Source organism: Neofelis nebulosa, chromosome X, assembly GCF_028018385.1.
Source record: "Neofelis nebulosa isolate mNeoNeb1 chromosome X, mNeoNeb1.pri, whole genome shotgun sequence".
NCBI lineage: Eukaryota > Metazoa > Chordata > Mammalia > Carnivora > Felidae > Neofelis > Neofelis nebulosa.
In genome coordinates this window covers 16005811-16026012 of record NC_080800.1, presented here as the reverse complement: position 1 = coordinate 16026012, position 20202 = coordinate 16005811, and the positions used below count along the sequence as shown (strand labels likewise).

The following is a 20202-nucleotide window of genomic DNA, read 5'->3' as shown; positions in this document are numbered from 1 at the left end:
TGGCCTGTGTTGTATATATACATTTTAAATGGGAGAGGATTGTGGGCCAAGATTCTCGTAGTCAGATTTTAACATAAGAACTTGGAAAGGATAAAATTCTGGATTTTGATCTCTGATTACATGATATGGGATGTCTTATCTGCTGTTTAGAGATGCTCCCTAATATTTGTTAGAAGTTTCAAACCAGTGGCTATGTTAAGTTTGGAGACATTTCTAGGGTTTTACTTATCTTTATTATTCTAGTACCCAAACTGGAATGTGTAAATATGATCTTTTGGCTTGTTACAAGCACACACTGAATTAAACATCTTCTACTTGAGAAAACGTGAAGTGCCCCATGTGCATTTTGACACTTACGTCATGAGTACCATCAGCTTTACAGATAGCACTGTAGCTTTGGGTGTCTGTGCCTGGAAAGAGGTTGGCTTTGTTTTTTCTTCCTGTTTGCCAAGTGATGCTAAATCAATAATAATATTGATTTGAAAAGGAGAAAAACATGTAGTGACTATTTGCAATGAGTAATGCAGCCTTAAAATAATATCATTCGATATAATCTTATAAATCAAGTTGAAAGCCTCTTTTGAGTTAATAGGACGTCTCTCTGTTTCAAGATCTGAAACTTTACATGGATCTTACTAATTAAAAAAAGTTGTGTGCGGAACTTACACAGACAGGAAAGTGAGATGTGAAATGTCAAGTTCTCTCTCCTTTCAACCTGACTACCTCCAACAGTTGCATCCAGGTTTTTGTGCATGCAGGAAATGTCTTCAGTAGTTAATGTACTCATATGTTGACTCATAAGTCAGACCATGGGATTACTCATCCCAAAATGCAGAATTTGGGATCAGTCTTGGAAAATTTTGCCTTCATTTTAATCTTCCTATTGTGAACATCGATTTCATTCTGAAAACTCAGCATATTCTGTGTCTCCCAAACATAGATACCACAGATGAGTATTTTGTATCTCTTCCTTCAAGGAGAACTCATTTCTTTGCCCATACTATCTAAGCTCTAAGACAAACGCCAGCCCAAATTGCTTGGTGTGTCCGGGAATGCCCGTGGTACATGCTATTTGGTTATGTGGCTGGGTCAGTCACATTAGATGGGTTTTGGCTTCACCCTGAGCGGTTACTAGGGCTGTGGGTCACATGTATTGAAGTTACATCTCTCATTTATAAGGCAGGGTATGAATTATAAAACGATGCTGTTAATTTTGGTTGAACCCCAGGTATTTCTGTGTGGCTTTTTTTTTTTCTTTCAACATATCATGGAGCCTTAAAACAGAGTCACCAGCATGCCTTTTCTGTATTTAGCCTTTGAGGTGTGCCTCTCACGGTTGAGCTGGGGTGGTTACAGCTGGCTGGCCCAAATGAGACGTAGATCAGCCAGATAGCTCAGGATGATAGTAAATCCTGCGATTCATTTCATCTGTGTTTGTGGCTTGGTAAAAATCTTATAAATTACAGCTAGTGTGTATGTTTTGTGTGTCTGTGTGTTGTGCGTTTGATTGCAGCCGGTGGCAAAATTGATACCAGGGCAGTGCATTGTTATCAGCACATCTCCTACATGTGACCTGAAGCCACAGCGCTCATTTGCGGTGCTCTCCAGTGTGCTCTGGCTTCCGAGCAAATTAACCTCCAAGTCAGAACTGCCGAAACTCTGCAGGAACTGAGGCCAAGCTGCTCTGTTGGTGTGGGGGCAGGGAGTAGGCTTATCAGGAGAGGACAAGGGCAAGTTGAGAAATTGTTCTAGATCTCCGCCAGTTAATTATTGCAGCTTCCCAGCATGTGTGAAAGGAACAATGTGAATAACATCAATAGTGATTATTTTCCTTCATTATTCTGTCCACCTGCTATTTACTGTGAGCATTCCAGGGAGAAGAGATAAGCCAAGGCTACGTTTTAAAAATCCCGAGTCCCAAAGCAGGCTTTGTCTGTCTTTCTGGCGCTGATCGGTGAGGATGGGGCAGGACTGTCATCAGATTTTTAGATCTATTTTTAAACTTGGAGGACAAATTTTATAAATATGAGCTGCTGCTGCTGCTTTTTAAAAAATCCCTTTCTACTCTAAAAATAATTTGCTGGGAAAAAGTTTGTGAATTGTTTATTAAAGAGAGATGCAGAAATTCAGCTGAGTGTGTTTCCTTATAAATAAAGGAAAACATCACCTCGCAGCTACTGTCTGAAAGCAGATGTAGCTTCTTGGGAAAGATTTCTGACATGTTAATGCCACTGTAAGAATGTGGAAGAAAATTCAGAATTTTTCCTTCTGGCCTCCCTTTTCAGACTCTCCAAACCCTACTCATTTCTTATCACGGAAGTGGTATGTTATCCCTTTTGGGAAGCCATTTCATCCTGTCAGGCAGTACAGATGCCCCCCAGCTTCTGTTCTTACCGGTGCCCTTAGTCACACTCCTGTCTCCTGTAACACCGTGTATCGCGCGCTAACGATCGCCCACGTTTACTATAGGTGACGCACTGTTCTAAGCTCAGTTCAGATAGTGGTTTATTTAGTTGTCATAATAACCCTTGAGTTAGATGTTGCCATTATTCTGTTTTAAAGATGAAGCAGGCTGGGGCACCTGGGTTGCTCAGTTGGTTAAGTGTCTGACTCTTGATTTTGGCTTAGATCATGATCTCACCACCATGAGTTTGAGTCCTGTGTCGGTCTCTGCGCCGGGTGTGGATTCTGCTTAAGAGTCTCTCTCTCCTTTCCCTCTGCCCCTCCCCTGCTCTCTCTCTCCCCTTCTCTCTCTCTCTCTCTCTGTCTCTCTCAAAAAAAAGATGAAGTAGGCTGAATAATGGCTCCCCAAAGATGTCCACATCATAACCCCCAGAACCTGTGTGTATGTTACAAATATATTATGTGGCAAAAGGGACTTTGCAGCTTTGCTTAAGTTAAGGCTCTGAAGATAGGGAGATGCTAATCGCCAGGGTCCTTTTGAGAGGGAGGCGTACAGGCAAGAAAAATAAAAAAAGATAAATTGGAGTACGTCAAAATTTAAAAACTTCTGTGAATCAAGACACCATCAACAGAGTGAAAAGACAATGGAATGGGAGAAAGAATTGGTAAGTCATGTATCAGAATAATAACTCCTATAACTCAACAACAACAACAACAACAACAACAACAACAAATAACCTGCTTAAAAATGGGCAAAGGACCTGAAGAGACATTGCACCAATGAAGATTTACTGTTGGTAAACAAGCACATGAAAAGATGCTCGACATTGTTCATCATTAAGGAGATGAAAATCAAAACCACATTGACATATCACCTCACTCCCGTTAGAATGGCTACTGTGGAAGAAAAAAAATGGAAAATAACAAGCGTTGGTGAGGATATGAAGGAATTGGAACTCTCGTGCACTGTTGGTGGGAATGCAAACTGGTGCAGCCACTGTGGAAAACAGTATGGAGGTGCCTCAAAAAGTGAAAAATAGAATTACCACATGATCCAGCAATTCTACATTCAGAAGAACTGAAAGCAGGCTCTCAAAGAGATATTTGTATACCCTTGTTCATAGCAACATTGTCCACAGTAGCCAAAACGTGGAAGCAACCCAAGTGTCCAGTAATGGATGAATGAATAAACGAAATGTGGTCTATACATACAATAGAATATTACTCATCTTTTAAAAGGGGGAAAATTGTGACACGTGCTATAAAATGGATGAACCCTGAGGACCTGATGCTAAGTAAAATAAACGAGTCACAAAAAGGAAGATACTCGAGTAGTCAGACTCAGAGACAGAAAGTAGGATAGTGGTTACCAGGAGCTGGGAAGAGGTTAGAGTGGGTAGCTGTTGTTTAATGAGTAGACAGTTGCAGTTTTATAACCTGTTAATCTGTTAATTAATATTATTTATCTTTAGTCTATTAATACTAAATAAAGGCACGTATTTCTAGGCACAAATGAAGGGACTGTCCTGTCGTGGCTGTCATCAGTGAGCAGTTTCCCACTACAAAATACTTCTTTAGTCTCAAACCTAAGCTTTGGAAACCAGGCACCTAAAATCAGGGCTTTGTACTTCCCAGAATGAGTTATTTATTTATTTTTTTAAGATCTTGTTTTTAAGCAATCTCTACACCTAACATGGAGCTCAAACCCATAACCCCGAGATCAAGAGTCACTTGCTCTACTGACTGACTCAGCCAGGCGCTGCCGGAATGAGTTATTCTAAGCTGAGTTTTTGGATGGTTCTTTCTTCTTTGGGGGTTGAGGGTGAGAACTGAGAGGCCTTCCAATAATATGCATTAACCTTTGCCATAAAATTATTAGAAAAAGTGAGTGTATTTTATTTTATTTTATTTTATTCTCAGTGGAGAATTCCTTTGCAATCCTGTCACATCTCTAAGAAGACCTCAGGGAAAAGAATGGATTTTGCCAAAAAAGTTTTAGAAACTTCTGTATGGAAAAAAAATAGAATTGATAGAGTAAATAGTTGACAAATGAGGGAAATTCTGCAACATATGAAAGACCAAGGGACAGTTCTTTAATATTCAGGGAGCTCTTAGAAATGAAAAGAAGGGGCACCTGGGTTGCTCAGTCGGTTGAGTGTCTGACTTTGGCTCAGGTCATGATCTCACGGGTTCGTGAGTTCGAGTCCAACATCAGGCTTAGTGCTGTCAACACAGGCCCCGCTTTGGATCCTCTGTCCCTGCCCCTCCCCTGCTCGTGTTCTATCTCAAAAATGAATAAAACATTAAAAAAAAAAAAGAAATGAAAGAGAAAGAGGCAAAGTTCATAGTGGAACTGACAAAGGACATGAGCAGGCAGATCACCAGAAAAGAAAGCCAAATAGATGGTAAGCATATGAAAAGCTGATCAGCTTTAATTTGTACTAATTAAAGAAATGTAAATTAGATTTCACTTTCTGTTATCAAATTGGCAAAAATTAAGAAGTGTCAAGATACAGAATACAGGGAAATCGGCACACATTCATGTTATTAGTGGGAGTGTAATTGAGGAAAACTGGAGGCTAACCTTGTCTGTTACAAGTAAGGACGCACACAGAGTGCAAAGTGAAATAAAGAAATTTCACTTTTGCAATTTGTCCCCCAGTTACACACGTGTATTTGTACAGAGCTATAGACACAGTGATGCTCACTGTAGTGTTAAGTCTTAAAGACTTAAGACCACCAGATAGTTTTCACGTGGGCTATAATCTGGAGCGGGAGAGGACTTCCTCTCCCGCCCCAGATTACAGTAAATTACCGTATAGCTAAGAATACAGAAATACAGCAGAAGGGGGATAGCCTTGGGGCAGGAGCAGATGAAGTATATACCAGGGTGTATTTCATGCACCCGTCTCTGCCCCTAGATCCCATTGGTCTACACAGCAGTGGAGATTCTGCCAGATCTCAGAAACAGCCAGTTTGCTGTGCCATGAGTTTTCTCCATCAGCATTCCAGAAGGAGCCAGCAATGACAGCTGGTGTACTTCCGTTTATGGTATGGTGAGAAACATGCAGCTCCCCTGGTTCTTGAACCAAACTCCACTCCAGCAAGGCCTTGTGTTCATCTAGGGGAGTGGAAGGCAGAGACAGTAGCCACGTGTCCCTGACGAGATATATCTGCTCTGATTTTCTATCCCCTCATTTCCCCAGGTTCCTCCCCCCACCCCCTCCCCCAGCTCTGATTTAGCGCTCTTTAATCTGGGTGGTTCTGATTGGTCAGGCTGCCTAGTTCTGAAATCTCCTTTTCTGCACAACCAGATCATCCACTCTGATACTGGCAAATCCTACATTTGGATTTTGTGCAGCCATGGGGCAGAGGGGCAGAGCTCTGACAGGAGAAGATGTCCAAGAGAAGTCATCAAATGGAAGAAGGCAAGATGTAAAACACCTATATTGTATGAGGCCCTTTGTATTAAAAGCAAGTAGGGACACACGACTCATAGTTGCTAGGGGAGCAGGGCTCGGATTTCACTGGGGAATGGGTGTACTTTGACCTTTTGCTTTATGTCCTCCTTTACTATTTATTTTGTGGAGCAAGCATGTATGCCTTTAAAATGATTAAGTTTAAAAATCAAAGCGATGTATATGTATATAGATTACAAGCTGTATAGTATTGAAAGATACATGAGTATCCAGCAGTGCTGTGGCCCTTCTCATGTCCTTGTCTTCTGGGAGACAGTCACTTTTCAGTTCAAGCAGCTGCTTCTAGTACTCGCTGTAGTACTTGTGAGTAATATGCAAGAGTGCTGTCTCTTGGTTTGCCAATCCTAGATATTATCTGTCACCTGTTGTGGTGCTTAAGGGTTTCGGCTCAGTTACCCCCCCACCTCCCGCTTACCCCATCCTCCCTATATGCTTTCATCTCAGGTTTTGGTCTAATCTGTATTTAATGTTTTCATTACTATAGCAATGCTGATATTGAGCATTGAAGCAAGAATATACTATAATTCTTTTATAGAACTGTTTTTCCTACAGATAATAATTCTTTGTTTGTTGAATTATCCTAGGACCTGCAAATCTTTTCATACCTTGAACTAAACAACTCTTTAAAATGCCTCTTTTTTTTACATTAAACATTTTTTTAAACATTTATTCATTTTTGAAAGGCAGAGAGAGACAGAACGCTAATGGGGGAGGAGCAGAGAGAGAGGGAGACACAGAAACAGAAGCAGGCTCCAGGCTCTGAGCTGTCAGCACAGAGCCCGATGCGGAGCTCGAACTCACGGACCACGAAATCATGACCTGAGCCGAAGTCGGCCGCTTAACTGACTGAGCCACTCAGGTGCCCCTACATTTTTCATTTATTTTTGAGAGACAGAGAGAGACAGAGCACAAGTGGGGGAGGGGCAGAGAGAGAGAATGAGACACAGAATCCGAAGTAGGCTCCAGGTTCCGAGCTGTCAGCACAGAGCCCAGTGCAGGGCTGGAACTCACAAACTGTGAGATCATGACCTGAGCCGGAGTCGGACGCCTAACCGACTGAGCCACCCAGGAGCCCCATCTTTAAAATGCCTCTTAATCCATCCCCCCATCCCCCACAAAAACACTAGCACCTTCCAACCTGAACTGGTTGCTCTTGAAGCTGCTGCCCAGAACTCAGCTAGGAAATCCCCACCATCTCTCTGTCATTATTGAGTGCCCTGGGTCCTGGCTCCCTCGCTGTCTTGTCCGACCCGCTTGATTTGGTGAGCCACACCCTCTGGTAGCTCTCTTAGAAAGAGTGCATGGAAGGAAAGTTTTCGAGACTTCTGCTAGACCAGCCACAGTAGGAATTGGATACTGGAAAGTTTCTCCCTTTTAATACTCACCACCTCTCAGTGCCTGGCCTGTGTCTGGGACCCCTGGGACCCAGAGGGTGTGCCTTCATCCACATGATCTCATTCAGTCTTCAAGATACACTAATCACCCATTTTACAACCAACAAAAGCGAGGCACCAAGGTCACACACCCTCTGCAGCATCAGGGCCACAACTTGAACTGAATAATCAGCTGTGTTGAACGAGGGGTACTACCTATCCAAACCCAGCTGCTTCCTACTGGAGGGAGAATTAACAGTAGTGTGCCCTGAGCGGTAAGTGCCAAGTACACAGTCACGGGTGCGGGGCGAGTCTAATTATGAGTGGTGGCCTGTGTCTGCTTCCTCAGCACTTCAGCTCCAGTTTGCCATCCTTTGGCAGAAGTATCTTCCAGTCTTATTGATTGTGCATGTGTGTGAGCATGTATGGGAGTGTGAGAGAGAGATTGATTTATAGTTCTGTTGCTAGCTCCTTGTGATAATTAAAACGCTCTGCCTATCATTCGTGTGGGCTCAGTATGATTATTTTTATTGCTCCAGTATCTGGTTCCAAGCAATGTAAGAATTTCACCCCCCCCTTTCCTGCTCCTTTTGTGATATGAAATGCCTCATTACTTAGCAGTTTTCTGCTGATTGCACAGTTTAGCATTTGATCTTTTTGTTAACCACAGTCAGGTGACCACACATGGGGTAATTAGATTAACCTGCCCCTCCTCTTCTTTAGTGAAACAATATAAAATCTGGTATTCTGTTGGCACATGCTTTCCTTAGATTAATGATCTTGGAGCTGCTGTGTGGAAATTTGCATAGCTCTCTACAGCTCTGAGAAATGAAAATGCCCAGCTGTCGAAAAGCTTTAATCAGGAAATGAGCATGAAATGGCATTGTTTTGTCACGGGCTTGGAATAATTTATTCTTGACAATCCAGTTATCCGAGATGGAAATGTATGTAAACATTCTTTCAACAACCAGTAAACAGGTGCTTTTTTGTTAAAAATTCAAGAATTTCTTTACTTGGGAGTGGCTTTCAAATCCTTGGTCCTCAGCACTGCTCGCTTACAGTTCATTCTATGATGATATTCCTTGTCTCTCCTCTTTTAAGTGGCAGTTTATGGAAGTTGGCCTTCCAGAGCAAGTGAAGAGAGCATATACGTGTAGGTGGAGCATGGCGTGACCACGAGGAGTGTGGGCTTGGCCCCAGGACTGCCTGGGCTTCAGTCCTCAGTCAGCCCTTGACTGTCTTGTCCCCTCTTGGGATCCACCTCCCCCATCTGTCAGAGAGAGAGATAATGCCCCCTATTTCTTAGTGTGGCTGTGAGCACTGGATGAACTACTCCGTGCAAACCCTTAGAACAGTCCCTTGCTCATAGTATTCATAATTGCAAGCTAATTCCATAGTTTTTAGATCTAGGAAAATGAAGAAGAGATTCACTTTCTGTTTTGTATGTAAGAGACCCCAGTGCATTTACATTTTTCCATTAGTTTATTAGTCCTAGAAGCAGTTGTGACTGTAAAAATTAACCCTGACCTAGACGCACATACTGCTGCCATTTATAGCTGGCACATAGTAGGCACTCACATATCTTTTAGAAGAGTGACAGAGCTAATAATAATGGCTATGATTTATTGAGTGTCTGGGGATGAAAGATCACTGAGACCTCTTCCTTACCCCTGAGACCCTCACAGAGTAGCCGAGAGAGAGAGAGAGAGAGATCGAGAGTACAGGGGTCAGTGCTGTGACGGGGATTCCCACAAAGGGCCCCAGGAGCACGGGCTCTTCACCACCTTCAAAGCTGTTAAAAAGATGGCAAAAATGGCTCCCAGACCTTGGATGGCCCTTCTTTTGTCTCCAAGAGCAAGCTGTTGACCTACCACGTGATCCAACAATTCCTGTGTTTCTGGGAGTACTGTGTCACGGGGTAGGTATGATGTTATCAGGAACATTTAAAAAATTTTCCAGAAGAGGCTGTTGGAGAAAGTGCCCACCCCTCAGGGAGTTCAATTTGAGATCTGGTGATTAACCTTTTTGAGCATAATTAACCAATCCCACACTGTTTAAGTCTTGTTACACTTGTACTCTGGGCACTAAAGTGAACTGTATTCTACCTATGGTAAAACTACAAATAAGATTTACTATTGCCTTTTTATAAGCATTTTATTTATTATTCTGGGTTGTTGTCATGACATTGATTATACTTGTATTTCAAAATTTTTGATTTTTTTTTTTATCATATGAATGGAAAAGACGATTAATGGGCCTGGTATGATTTTTCCCACATCTTAACTTTCTTATCTCCCCTTCTTGAGGAAATAGATGGACTGGAGAGCTTTCTTTTAAGCTTTTATCTGTGCATATGTACGGCCATCACTGGGACCCAGTAACATTAGGATCATTGAAACTAGCAGTGGAAAGGATATAACTGAAGTGTATTTGGGGACAGTATCAATTTCTTGCTTGTTTGCAGAAAAAGTAACAGCCGATAGTCTAATGATTGGGGAATAGTAAACACATTTCCATCATTACTTTTTTTTAATGTTTATTTATTTTTGAGAGAGAGCAACGAAAAGGGGAGGGGCAGAGAGAGAGGGAGACACAGAATCCGAAGCAGCCTCCAGGTTCCGTGCTGACAGCACAGAGCCCAACATGGGGCTCGAACCCATGGACTGTGAGTTCATGACCTGAGCCGAAGTCGGATGCTTAACTGACTGAGCCACCCAGGCGCCCCTCAGTCGTTACTTTTTAAATTAAAAAGTTGTATGGCTAACACAGGCACACGGTACCAATTAAAAGTGACAAAATGTGTGCTTTCTCCGTCTCTCGGTCACCCTGTTCCCCTCGCTGGAGGCAGCCTCAGTTAATCAGTTTGTTCTCTATTACACAATGAGGGATGCACACACTTTTACACAAATGCTAGCATACGTTATTAGGCTTTCTTACCTAGCAGCATGTCTTAGCGATTATCCTTATTTGTACTTAGAATCCTTATTTGTATTTAGAGACCTGCCTCATTCTTGGAGAAAGTTGCCTGGTGTGGATTTACTGTAATTCATGTAACTAGTTCTCTACTGATACTCATTTACATTCTTTCAGTCTTGCTAATTTAAGCAGTGTTGTAACAATTAATCTTGTACATACACCCTTTTGCACGTGTGCAAGCATACTTGCAGTTTAAATTCCTAGGAGTGGAAATACTGAGTCAAAAGGCATAGGCATTTAAATTTTTGATAGATAATTGCCACATTGCCTCACACAGAGGTTGCGCCTATTTATATATCAATTTATACTCTCATTGGTGAGTGCGAGAGGGTTATCTTCCTCTACACCAGAGCTAAAATTATATTGTTTTGATTGTTGACAATCAGATAGATTTAAAAAACAATTTTTTGCATCAGTAGCACTAATATAAATTCACTGGGTATCAGATCCATTGAGAAGCTTAATCATATTTAGTATCAAGAAAAAAAATGAGAACTCATTGTAGTAAAAATTATATTCACCCCCGTGTATGTAGACTATAACTTGTGGAGAGTTAGACTTGTGCTTACTATCCTCTGTACTTATTTACCCTTTGCACGGATACCAGCTGTGTGCCAGGCACTGCGCTCTGTGCTCTGAGCACAGAGACAGTATTCTGAGAGGGCCCGGACCCTAGAGAGGACTGGTGTGAACGTGATAGTATGCCGGGTGTAAATGTTGTGCTTTTAGTAAAAGGACACAGCCAGGAGGATTCAGGTCTTCTATCCAGTGTGCAATGCACAGCTACTGTCAAATGAATCCCACTGTAATTTGCATTTTTCTTAGGAGTGTGGTTAAGTATCTTTTCATAGGGTTGAGTCATTTTTTTCTGTGAATTATCTTTTGCTATTTTCTGTTGGGTTATTGATCTGTTTGCCAACACTTTGCAGAAAGTGTTCTCCATAACAAGCAGTGCTCCCCCACTTTGACTTTGGTTGATTAATTTTCTTTCTTTTCTTCTTCTTCTTTTTTTTTTTAATCTTGCAGTTACAGTTTTCTGTAGTTCATCAGCCCTTTCTTTTGCAGCTTCCACATTCTGTGTCAGTGTCACACAGTCTTTCCCACTCTGAGATTGTAAAATATTTCTCTCGTATTTTCTTCTACTGCTTTTAAAGTTTCATTGAAAAAATTTTTTCAGTTTATTTATTTTGAGAGAGCATGTGTGCACGAGGGGCAGAGAGAGAGGGAAAGAGAGAGAATCCCAAGCAGCGTCTGCACTGTCAGCACAGAGCCCGATGTGAGGCTTGAACTCATGAACTGTGATATCATGATCTGAGCCAAAATCAAGAGTTGGATTCTCAACTGACTGAGCCACCCAGGCGCTCCTTTAACGTTTCATTTTTATTTTATTTTATTTTAAAATTTTAACGTCTATTTATTTCTGAGAGAGAGTGTGTGCGCATGCGCAAGCCGGGGAGGGGCTGAGAGAAGGAGACCTAGGATCTGAAGTGAGCTCCAGGTTGACAGCAGAGAGCAGAGAGGAGAGAGCCCGATGTGGGGCTTGAACTCAAACATTTCTAAATATATAAATGTTTATATATTTTTGAGAGAGAGGGAGACAAACAGACAGAGCCTGAGGCAGGGGAGGGGCGGAGAGAGAGGGAGACACAGAACCCAAAACAGGCTCCAAGGTCTGAGCTATCAGCACAGAGCCTGACGCGGGACTTGAACTCACAAACCATGAGATCATTGACCTGAGCCGAGGTCAGACGCTTAACTGACTGAGCCACCCAGGCGCCCCAGGTTTCATTTTTAAATGAATAAATTTATTTTGAATGTCTAACGTTCCCACTCTAGTAAAGAAATAGGTATTGCTTGTTCAAGGAAAATGAGGTACTGTGTGAATTTTCTTACTGTATCTTCTTCCTACTTAAGCCAGATCTGCATCCTGAGAGGCGATAAGTTGCTTGTGATCCGGTGAACACCGGTTGTGTCTTTGTAGGGATGACACAGATTTCCATGTTGTCATAGCTTTGGGCTGAATTGAATGTACTACCCATCGTCTGTAATAGGTGTCCTGCCCATAACGGTCTGCTAAGTTGGCCATTCATTTGACAGATATTTATTAGGTGCCCACTAAACCATGTCCAGACAGCTGGTTGTATTGACACCCTTTGATCCACTGGTAGTAATCTAGATGTTTAGCAGGGCATGGGCAGATCCGCAGGCACTGACTACCATGCAGGTAATTGCACTGTGCATAGATCAGGAAGTGGTGTTATCTCTTTGGGACACGAAGGCGGAGGTTCTTATCTTTGTCCGGCATGTGGCACTTCCTGAGCTCCTTGCAGCATTTATTCCCATCCTGCTGTCCAAGCGCTTCTTGCCTGGGCCTGTGTTATCAGTGATTCTTGGGAGATAATACTGCAAATGTAGGATATTGCAAATATGTAGTTGAAGATTTACATAGAAACATGACAATAGGTATCCTGTTACTTAAAAAGAACTTGTTAGCTTTGAGCTGAAAAGATCTTAGGTCTAATCTATGATGATATGTCAGAGCACTTTTCTAAGTGGCCACATATTTTGTTAAATGTAAGAAAGCCATTGTGTATGAGATCAGTGTGGTTTCACTATGTAATTTTTAGGGGAAAGTATGAAATATTTCAAGCATTTGGAAAAGAAACAGAATAGCAAATACCAGTGTGTCTACCCCCTCGATTTATCAAATCCTCATATTTTGCCATGTTTACTTCAGGTGGTGTGTGTGTGTGTGTGTGTGTATTCTTTGTAAGTCTTTCTAATGAAGTTGGTGCATTTCGTGGTTCAACAGCATGGGTCTTTTTTTTATGTTTATTTTTGAGACAGAGACAGAATGTGAGCAGGGGAGGGGCAGCGAGAGAGGGAGACACAGAATGTAAAGCATGCTCCAGGCTGTCAGTGTAGAGCCTGATGTGGGGCTTGAACTCATGAGACATGAGATCATGACCTGAGTTGAAGTCGGACGCTCAACCGACTGAGCCACCCAGGTGCCCCCCCTTTTTTTAATTGTGATAATGAGATATTTTTTTAGCGAAACAGAATCTTCCACCTCAAGCTCCCCTAGTGTTCTGCTCTTGCTTTCAAGATACTTACTGTGTCTTCCCAGGTATCTTAAGATTTAGTAGCCTTTTTCTGAATGGAACCAAGTGCTGGTAAACCAGTCTCTGCGAGCAGGTGACGTTTAGGGGGTGGCTGTTCCTCAAACTTGCCTTTAATGTGGGGGGGGGCAGTCAGGAAGGTATTATGCATGTAGGGGGTAGGTAATGTGCTATTTTAGGATTCTGTATTTATTCAAAACTCTCTTGCAGTAGATTTGCTGTAAGGGTTTGTTTTAGTGATTTCCTTTTATCTCCTGCCAGTGGTAATTTTGCAAAAAGGTTTTCCATGAAATGGCGTAGGGGGCACAGCTGTGATCCCACAGCCACACCGGGCCCTAAAGGGAGTCTTACCTGCGGAAAGAAACCAGGTTTGAGGACAGGCTGATGAATGCCTCCTTCTTTTCCCCTGCCCTGCTTCTGCCCTGAGCTGAGGGGATCCAGCCGAGGTTCGCTCTAATGCAAAAGGAAGCCCAGGACCAGCATTTTCTGCAGGTCAGGGCAGTACTGAGCTCCCCCTGGTGTCAGTGGCAGCAGCCCGCTCCGTGTGCCTGTAATGTTGGTGGCAGGAGAGAAGGAAACACTGAGATGTGAGGAAAGCAGGTGAGGTCGAGAGGAAGGACCTCATAGAGGGAGAAGATCCACTCACCTGATTGTGTCAATTAGATGAGTCACCCCTTGACTCACCCACTTGGTAGGAAGCATCTGGCACATTCCAATCGCCGGTCCCCTTAATGTTGATCCCAGAAAGCTTTCCAGCCCCTGAGATGAATATTAAGACATCCAAGGGGCACTTGGATGGCTCAGTCGGTTAAGTGTCCGACTCGTGATTTTGGCTCAGGTCAGGATCCCACGGTTCGTGAGTTTGAGTCCCGCATTGGGCTCCGTGCTGGCAGCATGGGATTCTCTGTCCTTTCCCTCCTTCTGCCTCCCCCCCCACTTCAAGGTAAATAAGTAAACTTGAAATAAATAAATAAACTTAAAAAAAAAGATACCCAAGAACTAACTAGCTTTTCATGTTTTTGACCTTCTAGGATGAAATATTAGCACATTTTGATTTAAAAGAATCTGTTGTCCTCTGGCTTAAGCCTTCATATTGTTATTTTAAGTGGAAATAGCATACAGTGAAGTGCAGAGATCATATACATAAACATAGTTCAAAGAAGCTTTAGGCGTGTATATGCCTGTGCAACCTTCGCCTAGACCGAGTTATAGAACCTCCCAGTTATTACCTTCCCAAGGGCAACTGCTGTTTGGAGATCTCTCACCATTGGTGAGTTCTGCCTATTGGTAAACTTTGCACAACAGAATCATAGCGTATGTGATCTTCTTGGTCGGGCTTCTTTCACTCAGAGTCCTGACTATGATGTTCATCTGTTTTGTTAGGTGTCATTCTTTTTTTTTATAGCACTTGCTGTTTAATGATGACCATGATGACAATAAATAATCAATTTGTATACTACTCTCCAATTTACTCTTTGACCCTGAAGACACATCTGTGATGGTACCAAAGCGTTTAGCATTAGACTTCTTTTAGAGGTGACAAAAGAGCTGCTGAGAGGCTTTCAGTATTGTCCCCAAGGTCATCCACCTAATAAATGATGATGCCAGTACTAGTTGTTGTTTGTTTTTGTTTCGTTTTTGTTTTTACTCACCCGTCATTCTCTCCATTTACCGTGAAGGCTGCATCTCAACTTGTGTCAAGGTTGGTAGTAGGATGAGAGGAGGGAGGGACTCCTAGACTGGACCTTCACTGATGTTTTACTGTGGAGTATTTTGGTTCATTGAAAGAAGGCAACTTTCAACCAGGCCACTCCCCAGCACCTGTGCAGTACATAATGGATGAGGGGGCTGAGGAGAAAAGAGGGAAAGCTAACTTCGCAGCCAGCCACATCCGGGCAACTCCACTCATCGGAAGGCAGACTGTGCTGGTCTAGTTTCCAGTTGTGTACAAATTATGCATTTCCTCGGTGAGGCTATTGTTCACAGGCTGCTAAATGTGTCATGGCAAGTTTTTGCTAGGGTGGCATTATTGGGGCTTTTTGGCCTCCAGATGTGGGTGAGCCCTCTTGGGCTCTGATCAGTGTAGTGCTTTGGGAAACAGGAATGGTATGAGTTCTCCTCTCCCTTCACACAGGTTGTCCTTGTGACATAGTTTGAGTGTTATTGCAACATTGATATCTTACTGATGGCCTCAGTTCTGCTGTACATGCTGAGTTTCACTGTTGAGGCATCAGATTTGAGACAAAGAGAAGCTAGGTTTCCTTTACCGCATAAAGAGGTTTGCCGATACCCTGATGATTTTGTAGTGTTTTAAAACAAGTAGAATCATGGCTGATTTATATATGTGGGGATGTGTGAATTTCTATAAGCCCCATGGCCCACAGTTCTGGCCCAGGGCGTGGCCTCTACCACTGGGATAGCAGAATCCAGGTTCTTAACAATGGTTAAAAATATAGGCCTAGTGTTAGAAAGTGGAGATTGAGGGTTGGGCTAGGGACACTCAGACCCAGGAGATCCAGAGTCGCATGACATGGATCAGAACCTCGGATAGCTCCAGCTAGCCGGATGCTGGCAGCTACAGGCAGGAAGGAGTCACTCCGGTGCCAAGTCCGCCCTCCTCTGCAGCAAAGAGCTTTTATGTGTGGATGAGAAAGGACTTCAAGGATTTGGGCCTCGGTATTGGTGGGTTTATGGATGAAACGGTACCTTATATTCTTGAGCTGTGGAGGGAAGTGAAAATTCCCACTGGAGCCATGGGTGGGGTGATTTTGAGTCTTCCTTCTGTAGCCATGACACTAGTTTTTCTTCAGAGCTGAGGTGTAGTGGGAGAGCCCTGCCGGAAGGCCCAGAGTTGGGTCCACGGCTCCCCATTAATAGCTTTGTGGCCTTTGGCTGCTCTTGCATCCTCTCTGACTGGGTCTCACAATTCTTTTTTTTTTTTTTTTTTTTTAAGTTTGTTTGTTTAGAGAGAGAGAGCGGGGGGAGGGGCAGAGGGAGAGAGGAAGAGAATCCCAAGCAGGCTCCACACTGTCAGTGCTAAACCCAATGTGGGGCTCTAGCTCACAAACTGTGAGATCATGACCTGAGCCGAATTCAAGAGTTGGACGCGTAACCAACGGAGCCACCCAGGCGCCCCTGGTCTCTGACTCTTATATGCAAAAATATGTCAGTCTGGAAGAATAAAGGTTTTATTTATTTTTTCAATAACACAATGACAGTGTTACTGTGAGGAACAAGTGAAGAAATATCCGCTAAAACACTTTACTTTCTGTAAGCCTCTGCCAGTGTGAAGTTATGTCATTGCCAGCATCATCACCTATTTTTAGAGCCTACCAAGAGGACTCCATGACATCAGATGTCTGTGAAAGTTGAGGTGTTGTGAAAGAAGTGCATTCCCATCTTACATTTGCACGGTAATTGGTTCCATGGGGTCAGCACGCATGTTGGATAGCTTGAGCCAGAACCCAGGACACAGGGATTTGTGGTTTACTATTCAAATTTAAAAAGTTTTTAGATGAAAGGGCATGTCCTGTGGTCTTTTGGAAGTAACGGGAGGATTTCAATAGGGGAGTGACAAGTTCATACCTTTGTTTTGGGAGAGTATCTCTGGTGGCAGTGTGGAGGCTGATGTGGAAGAGGCCAGAGGCAGGGAGATATTATTGTCACTCCGGCAGGACTCAGAAAGAGTGGTTAAGAGATGAGCTTTGGGGGAGCCTGGGTGGCTCAGTCAGCTAAGCGTCTGGCTCTTGACTTCGGCTCAGGTCATGATCTCACAGTTTGTGGGTTCGAGCCTGACGTTGGGCTCTGTGACGGCAGTACAGAGCCTGCTTGTGTTCTCTCTTTCTCCCTCTCTCTCTCAGCCCCTCCCCTGCTTGTGTGCTCTGTCTCTCTCTCTCTCTCAAAATTAATAAATAAACCTAAAAAAAAAAATTGGCTTTGGAGTGAGACAGGTTGGGTTCCAATTCTGGCTCCTATTTATTTGGCAAGCTTCCTTAATGCCCCGTGTCTTGGGGTGTGCATCATTGGTGAATAGGGTTGTTGTTCAGGCTACAAGTTGCCATCCAGGTGAAGCTCTCAGAGCACATCTGTTCAGCACGTGGCATGTACTAACATGTTAGCTGGTGTTCATGTGTATGTGTTCTTATGGGAAAATATGTGAGCAGGGGACGGGCAGCAAGGGAGGGAGACACAGAATGTAAAGCAGGCTCCAGGCTGTCAGTGTAGAGCCTGATGTGGGGCTCAAACTCACGAACCGCGAGATCAGGACTTGAGTTGAAGTTGGATGCTCAGCTGACTGAGCCACCCAGGCACCCCGCGATTTTAACCATTTAAAATACACAGTTCAGTGGCACTAGCTACATTAACAATGTGCAACAGTTGTCATTAGCTCTGTCTAAAACTTTTTGGTCACCCCAAACAGATATTTGGTGACCATTAAACATTGACTCCCATCCCCCCTCCCACTCCCTGGTAACCTCCAGTCGTTTTGTCTCTATGAATTTGCCTAGTCTGGCTGCATTATATAAGTGGAATCATAGAATATTTGTCCTTTTGTGTCTGGCTTATTTCACTTAACACATTGGTCTCTAGGCTCATTCATATTGTAGCATGTATCAAAACTTGACTCCCTTTTGAGGCTGAATAATATTCCACTGTATGTACGGACCACATCTTGTTTTTCCTTTCATCTGTTGATGGACATTTAGGTTATTTCCGCCTTTTGGCTGTTGTGAATAATGCTGCAGTAAATGTTGGCCTACAACTATCTCTTTGAGTCCCTGATGGCAGTACTTTAGGGTGTGTACCTAGGGGTGGAATTGCTTGGTCACATGGTGGTTCTTTGTTTAACTTTGAGGAACTACCATATTGTTTTCCACTGTGGTTGCACCATTTTATATTTCCACCAGCAATATACAGTGGTTCCCGTTCCTCCACATCCTCATCAATACTTATTTTCCTTTTTAACAAATTCTAGCCATATGTGTATCTTTTGGAAGAAATGTCTCTGCAAGTTCTTTGCCTGGTATCCGTGGTTTTAAGGCAGTATAGGAGGAATAGAGAGAGACTGAGAGGTTGAGGAAGTAGATAGAGCCCAACTGGGTGACTGGTTAGGTAGGAGGGTTAACACTGAGTTTTTTAGCCTGGGTAAGTGGGTAGATGTGGGCTGTCAAGCAAGATAGCTCCCTTCTGTTCCAGAAAAGGGGCAGGTCAGGGGGAAGATGTTGCGTTTGTAGGGGGGGCTGCATTGAGCCTGGTGTACCTAGATGTTGTACAGGTGGAGCCTACAGGATGCAATGCAATGCCCATGTGTCTGGTTTCTCTGGGAAGATACAGGGCATATTTTAAGTTTTGTCTCCTCCCTGCTTCAATCTAAGAGGGAACTTAAGAAATGTGGGCATTGTTAGGCTTCTCTGTGTGGCAAATTTAAACAGTCATTGGGGGGGGGCAGTGGAATCTGGGATTTATGAACCAACCTCTCTCCTAGTGCTGTTGTCTTAGCCCTTAAGCACCTGCTTGATCAGGTCAGTCCTTCCGTCCTCATGGGGTGCTGCCCTGAAGCCTTGGGTTTGAGTATTCTTAGAATCACAGCTTCTAGGGGTGCCTGGCTGGCTCAGTGACTGTAGAATGCGACTCTTGATCTTGGGGGTGTGAGTTTGAGCCCCACGTTGGGTGTGGAGATTACTTTAAAACAAACAAAACAGTCATAGCTTCTAAAGCTCTAGTGACCACTCCAGTCTCTCAAACATTTGCACCTCCCTCACCCTTCCCCATCTGCATGTCTTTAGCAGTTAGTGCCAAGCAAATGCTTGACATCTTGCCCACGACGCACTGAAGTTTTCTGAATTAGTCCCTGGTAACACTGGATGTTGTATCACCATGTTCTGTGGTGTCCAGGTGGGAAATTTGTGTGTGCACAGTCCTGTCCACACTGCAGTGGATGGTGAAGTTTGAGCAGCTGTTCTACCCCAAAAAAACAACCTCAGGGGAAATGAGCTCCATGGTGGCTTGTTTTTTTTTTACTTCTCAAGCCATAGCAGCCTGGCAGCCATCCCTAAGAAAGCCACCCCTCATGTGGCTCACATGGGCAGTGTTTGTAGATTGTCCCCCGATGCCGTCTGCCTGTGAGGCTGTAGAAACCCCCTGCAACTGCTGTTCTAGCAGGTGGTGCGACTACCGAGGTGGGAGTCCGTGTATGTACACACGCATGCACACAGCTTTGTGCTGGCTTGGCCTAGAACACCGGCTGAAACTCTCAACCCACCAAAGCGACAGCTGCAGTTACTGGTTTCCGGTGGGGCCCTGGTGAGGGGAGGGAGGGTGAGGCTGCTGTGAACTGAGCCAGCAACTGGGGAATTGGATATGGTAACTAACACTCAGGTGTGTAGGAAGCTGCCGGCAGTGGCTGTGTTTTAACAAGCTTTTTTTTTCTTTCTTTGTGCCTCTGCCCTCTACCCAGGCTGAATCTCAGCCCCCTACCTAATTTACCGTCTTCATGTTCATTCCATAGAAGGAGCCCATCCACATTTCTTGCCCCATGTGCTTCCTAAAGGACACATGTCTCATCCTTGAGCCCTTCCTGCCACTCAGCCACACTCTGGGTCTAGCCCCATAGCTTTCACTTTTGCTCAAGTCAGCGTGATCATGGGCTCAGACAAGCCCAGAAACCCTCCACTCCAGACTTGCAGTTTGTGAGTTACTATCATTTCAAGGTATTGATGCTTTCAAAAATAATGATGTAAATTATTAGACTAATTTGAAATAATTCTATCAGCCATCAGGTTTTTAAATTCTGTATCTTAATGGATCTTGGATAAGAGACCCCTGAGAGCAAACTTTTCCCTAAAGGGCCAA

General features: G+C 43.6%; 1 protein-coding gene across 8 annotated transcripts in view; it reads left to right on the top strand.

Moving 5' to 3' along the window:
• The window catches only part of SH3KBP1 (SH3 domain containing kinase binding protein 1), a 334814-nt gene that overhangs the window by 113808 nt on the left and 200804 nt on the right, over positions 1–20202 (top strand). The window lies entirely within an intron of this gene.